This window comes from Lithobates pipiens, unplaced genomic scaffold (genome assembly GCF_037356315.1).
Source record: "Lithobates pipiens isolate NorthernLeopardFrog02 unplaced genomic scaffold, aLitPip1_a1.2 Scaffold_22, whole genome shotgun sequence".
Taxonomy (NCBI): Eukaryota; Metazoa; Chordata; class Amphibia; order Anura; family Ranidae; genus Lithobates; species Lithobates pipiens.
In genome coordinates this window covers 191,219,209-191,225,831 of record NW_027507784.1, presented here as the reverse complement: position 1 = coordinate 191,225,831, position 6,623 = coordinate 191,219,209, and the positions used below count along the sequence as shown (strand labels likewise).

At 43.3% G+C, this 6,623-nt stretch overlaps 1 pseudogene; it reads left to right on the top strand.

The window, feature by feature from the left end:
* The first annotated feature begins 423 nt into the window (after window positions 1–423).
* On the top strand, window positions 424–554 carry LOC143925822 (U2 spliceosomal RNA; annotated as a pseudogene).
* Window positions 555–6,623: the final 6,069 nt, after the last annotated feature.

Sequence of the window (6,623 nt, the reverse complement as noted above, 5' to 3'; positions counted from 1 at the left end):
TGTCCGTCATACTTTGGTTTCAGCGGACAATCCGCTCGTCAGTAGGCTAGTTCGACGGACTAAGAATGGCGCATGCTCAGAAAGGATTTACACGGCGAAAGGTTGCATTGCTGTGTATTGGACTTCCTATTTCTAGTCCCGTCGTACGTGCTGTACACGTCATCGCGCAAGCTTTCAACGGACTGTTTGTGCATCCGTGTGTGGTCAAGTCCGTTCATTCGAAAGTAGGACGGACTGTCCGTCGGATTGTATGACGGACTAAGTAGGCCATACAGTCCGCCTGTGTGTACGCGGCTTTACTGTTATACTGTAATGTTACTTTGTTTTATTATTAACCATCATTTGCTTAGCAAGTACGCCATTCAGCTACCGCATGGATTTATTTATTCTGACAGCAACAGCGTTTGCTCCCATGATACATAAATCACTTCTCGGCCTTTTGGCTAAGATCAACTAGTATCTGTTCTTATCAGTTGCCAGGAGGTGGCGATTGCTTCCATCCCTGATCTACAGCAAGGTGGATTTAGGGTGGCGGTGGCTATGCAAAATCTCTTGGCATAATGGCAACCTGGAGCGGTTAGAGATAGCCAAAAGGGAAAGGGAAGACTCCTGATAGGGATGGAGAGAGTCAGGTCCCTGGCCTTCTGGCCTGGATTGGTGTAGTTCTAGCTCCAAACAGTTATTTGGGAAAGAATGCCAGCTCCTCCTTTATGGGGGGGGCGCAGTCAGTATCTCCTGAACGTAATTAGGTAGGAGGGATGGGAGCGACGGTTGGATCTTCATCCAGGGCTCTCCCTAAGCTCCCAGAACTTCAGGCCTTCCTGTGTGCAGTGGGGGCTGTGCTGGTCTGGGTTGTGACAAAAAGCCTGTGGTGAATGTGCCCCTGAAGTGGCAGTTCAGGGATGCTGTATAATCACTGTGAATGAGGGTCACTCTGATTTATGGCACCATAGTCACTTCACCATACACACTTTTTTCACACCTGCCTCTAGGGCTCAGCCTTTTGGCTAGGACATGGGGAAATTTTTATTCCTGGATGAAGGGCCTGGCCATTGTATTGCACAATGGTCACTCTTTCACTCCTCCCACTTCCTTCTCTCCACTCTCCTATTTATTTTTACCCCGTGTTTGTCACTTTTTTGTATTTTTTTGGTTGGTGTATACTGTGTGATGAGTAGGGTGTGGGTTCTTAGGCCTGCCCTAAAGGTCTTGGGAGAGGGTGAACATAGGCCTTTTTGGCTTGGTTCACCCTCTTTCATGGGTTTTCCCTTCGGGGAAGTCCCACCAAGTACTGAGTGCTTGGGTGGGTCTGTTTTGGCAGACCTTCCAGAGAAAGAGGGTCCATCTGGTTCGGCCAGATGGACTCAAATTAAATACCTCAGTCCCCGTCTGGAGCCTAATGCCCTGGGGGTTCAGGGTAAGGTCGTTTCCTAGGGAGGACCGTGTAGCACCCGTTGCACGTTTTGCCCTTAGAAAGCCTTAAGGCGGTGATTGGATTTCGGGGTACTGTACGTGGTTAGACTGCCAAAACATCCCACACATGTGGTATCCCCATACTCAGGAGAAGCAGCAGAATGTATTTAGGGGTATAATTCCACATATAATCATGTTGTGTTTGAACAATATATCATTTAGTGACAACTTTGTGTAAAAAAAAAAAAAAAAGTTTGTAATTTTCCCGAAACTTGTGGCAAGATATAAAATATTCCATGGACTCAACATGCCTCTCAGCAAATAGCTTGGGATGTCTACAATTCTAAAATGGGGTAATTTGATTTTTTTTTTGCTATCTTGGCATTTTATGGCCTTCGAAATTATGATAGGTAGTGAGGAGTGAAATCAAAAATGTATTCTTTTAGAAATTCCAAAGGCGGTGATTGATTTTTGGGGTCCTGTACGTGGCTAGGCCCCCAAAAAGTCTCATACATGTGCGTCTACTTTTGCCATTTTGGTGCCTCATAAACTAAAAGTTGTGTAAATTCCAGAAAATATAGCCTAGTTTGTAGACGCTATAACTTTTGTGCATAACAATAAATATACGCTTATTGAGATTTTTTTTATCAAAGACATGTGGCTGAATACATTTTGGCCTAAATGTATGACTAAAATTTAGTTTATTGTATTTTTGTATTACAAAAAGTAGAAAATATCAAGTTTTTCAAAATTTTTGGTCTTTTTCCGTTTATATCGCAAAAAATAAAAATCGCAGAGGCAATCAAATACCATAAAAAGAAAGCTCTATTTGTAGGAAAAAAAGAACGCAAATTTCATTTGGGTACATTATTGCATGACCGCGCAATTACAAAAAAGCAGCGCAGTGCCAAATTGTAAAAAGTGCTCTGGTCATTAAGGGACCAATTCTTCCAGGGCTGAAGTGGTTAAAAACTGACCGCCCTGGTCAGGAGCCATTGTACTAACCATCTAAGGTTAGTCCAGCGATCTCCCCCCCTGATCTATTGTGATCTGACAGGGAGACAGGCCCCCCCCCCCTGCCAGAACACTCTGATCAGTGCTCTCTGCCATTGGCTGAGAGCACTGATGTGGAGTCGGTCGGCTCCTGGTTTTCCATGCTCCTCTGAAAGAAGCCGGCCGAATGGCCCGCTTCTGCTGGACAGACAGACATACAAATGGGCAGAATGTCATATTTGTTGTACCGCCAAATGTCTCCTGACATTTTGCTTGTGGTTGTAAAGGCAGAAGGTTTTTTTAATCTTGCGTTCTATGCATTAAAATAAAAAAACCTTCTGTGTGCAGCAGCCCCGCTACTTCTTACCTGAGCCCCATCTCTATCCAGCGATTTGCACGAGTGCCTAGGCCATCCGGGACTCTTTCTCCTGATTGGCTGAGACACAGCAAAGAAAACAAAAAAAACAAGACTTTAGTTTCACTTTAAGCTTTGGCAATAAAAGCTGGAAGCTGATTGGTATCTATGCAGAAGTGAGCTTGATTTTGAACTCTTCTGCTTTAGTAGATAAACCCCTTAGTGTCAGGTTGCCCACTGTACTATCACAGTCCCACTATAAGTCGCTAATCACGGCGAAAGGGTTAAAACTGCAATACATTCTAAAAGAGTGCATTTTACATAATGCACCTTTTCCATGTTACCCTAATTACCCCGTCTATCAACACATTAACCATAACAATAAGATATAATTTTGGCCTTTCATGCAGATTGTACTGATGGGGCCTGGGCACATTCAATGCATTTCTTGAGTCAGTTACAGAAAGATAAGTGATGGGATTTCCACCATTACACAATATTACATAATCAAATTTGAAATGTCACTTACAGGAAAGCTGAGCAATCGTGGAATTTTCAATGTATTCCATTACTCTGAAATCCCCAGGAGAAGGCACAATATGAGTAAAAAGCAGAGGAGTCTTAATCCTTATCAGAAAATACATTCTATCATTTAAGAAAGAAAGGATACATTAAATATGGGTATAAATACCTCTAGATAATTTTATTCCTCCATCTAAATCTTTGTGTTCTTTTTATGTGGAGTGAAGTGTTTTTTTAATTCACCCACTTTGGATAGAGTGGGCAATGGATAGCTTTAAATGGCAATGGTCCAATATTAAAGGTTTCCCTTCATTTCCTGTTCTGTAGGCCCCACAGGAAGTGAAAGGAAATGTTTGGGAAATCCTCTCTTAAGCCTAGTATACACCATTTGTTTGTTTTTTTTGTTTTTTTAACTCAGATATTGTGATCTGACAGAGAAACGCCCCCCGGCAGAACACTCCAGTCGGCGCTCTTAGCTGATCAGGAGCCAGTCGACTGCTGGTTTTCCAGCGTGCACGTCTGACAGAAGTTGGCCAAACAGCCGGCTTCTGACGGACCGGCTGCCATACACATGGGTCAAAGTCAGATGGTTTTTATTGAACCGGCCGATGTCTCATTTGGCCCATGTGTACTAGGCTTTACTAGACTAGACAGTTGTCACCAGAACAAGTGTCCCCAGTTGAAGATTCTTCTTCTATTCTTGTTCTAGGGACTACCCAAATTTTTCATTTTTCTTCTTTTTAAAGTGACTTTTTCAAAAATGATCCATACACATTTACTAATCAAAGGCCATGTATTTTTATATTTTTTATATAGTCTCTTATTGTGTTTTCCTGCCCCTGTAACATCCTCTGTGAGCTCCTGAACCTCTCCTTCCCCCTCACTTCCATTTGTTTGAAACGAGTGTAGGGGATGCCTGTAATTCCCACAACCCCGTAAAGCTGGCCCAGAGCAATGTATACAGGCTTTCCAGCTTGAGTTAGGGAGAAAGCACCTGTCAGTGTCTGCATGGGCTCCCCCCCCCCCTCTCCCTGTTTCACTGATTAATGTAAGCCAATTAGAGAGATTCTACTAAATTGCAGGAAGCAGCTGAAATGGATTCTGGAACATGCAGTTCACATACAAAAAATGGCCCCATAGACTGGTATACAGGCAGAAACTATAAAGCCCTGGATACTCTGCACAAAAAGGAGCCGAGAACTCCATTTTGTGTCCTGAGGAAAAGTCAGTCACCATGAGTCAGTGAGGGAGATCTGACCTATAGGTGAGATGCTGTCACTCAGATGATCTCCCCGTGCAATTCAGGCCTCTGCCGCCAGTCGGGACATCCTTCCTGAGAGGGGGGGATTCCAGGTGCATATCGAGGCGCACCTGCACTGACAGTGAAATGTTCCAGTGTGAGGCGACTAGTCAGGTCATAAAGAAAGCCTGCTGTACCAGGACCTCGATCACAGGATTTGGTGAGAGGGCATTTTGCCCATCTGCAGGGAACAGAGACACTGCACCATAGAAGGAGTATGAACACTGTATACAGATACCGTTGCTGGTAGTCATCTTGCTGACACTTGTAGTACCACAGGGATAAGGTTATCCATTTCTGGAACACTGTATACAGACATCATTTTCCTCTCACCTTGCTGAGGAACATCCTGCCTATTTCTGAAGCTGCTAATGCTATACGGATCCGCACACACATATTTAGGGCTCTGCATATGCATTGGGTGTGTGGGACAGTTTATCTTATGCTGTGTACACACGACTGGACTTTCTGGCAGAAAAGGTCCGAAGTTCTTCCCGACGGACTTCTGAACGAACGGACTTGCCCACACACAAACGGACTAAAGTCCGTTCATTTTGAATGTGATGACATACGACGGGACTAGAAAAGGAAGTTCAATAGCCAGTAGCCAATAGCTGCCCTTGCGTCGTATCTGGTCCGTCGGACCAGCATACAGATGAATGGTTTTCCCTATAAGAATTGAATCCGTCGGACAGATTTGAAACATGTTCTATTTCCATCAGATTTTTTTAAAGAAAAATGATTGGACTATTCCATACACAATCGGACTATCCGACGGAATGATTCCATCTAACCTAGTCTGCTGGAAAGTCCAGTCGTGTGTACGCGGCATTAGGAGTTAAGCCATTACCTGGTGACTTGTATATAGTGTTTAAAGTTGGGCCTGTGGTGTCAGGGGACATTAGAGAGAAGCCTGATACAAAGGGAGTCATCCCTCTGGTCTCCTCCTGCCTGGACTCAGCTAATCTGAGTAATGGTAACCAATCCAATTCTCACTCACATTGTGCTTTTTTTTGCCATTTAAGTGTGCCTCCACTCCACTCTACTCTACTCTACACATTCTCAGGTTTGGAATCCCCTGAGAGCAGCTTGAATATAGGACTGAGAGCTATATTGCTCCTTATCTCAATTATTGTTCGCTCGTTGATTAATTGAATATATACTGTTACTGTCTGTTATTCTTCCACAGAAATATTGCAGTAAAGATGTTTATCATAACATGTGTTTCTGATTGGTCATTGCACTTACACTATTGCCAGGTGTGCCAAAGGGGGCTGAGGCTATTATTAGGGTTGAGAGGCAGAGTAACAGACTGAACAAAGCAGCTCCAATCGGGGTATCACTACATGAGCAATGCATGTTGCACACTACACATTCCATAGTTTATAGTCCCTAGTCCATTGTGAAAGTAAGATTAAGAGAGTGACAATGCTCTTACTTACAGTGGGACCAGGGAGAATGAACGTAACCACCAGTTGGATGTGGTGATCCAATTGGATCATAGCAAAAGAAAAAAAAAATGTACGTATAGGAGGCTGAGACCACTAGAAGTTACTTTTTCTGAATCAAGAACACATACTTGGAAAATAAAATGTTTTAGTTAATGTCACTACGTCCTGGTGACATTGGTTACTGCTAGTAAAATTACATGTACCTGTTTTACACATGCCTGTGTTTTACAGTAGCCCAGACTACTACAGTAATTTACAGCTTATGCAGAAGCCACTCAGGTAACACACATGCATACTTACGTTGTGCCAAGATGGCCCATTGTAAGTATCCAAAACATATCATTGCTGAAATTCAGCTTTAAAACAGTATTAAATACAAAATCAAAAATGTAATATATTGCAACTTACTGATCATTAGATATGATGGCTGCATTCGTTTTCTTTTTTTTCCTCTGCGGTCACCTGGTGACCTGGCCAGCAACACATTTCCAGTATTAGAGTGCCTCCACTCTGGATGAAGGAGCACAGGGTCACCTTTGGATAGGAGCATTGTCAGTTTGGGGGGGGGGGGGTGTTAAATGTATTAGCA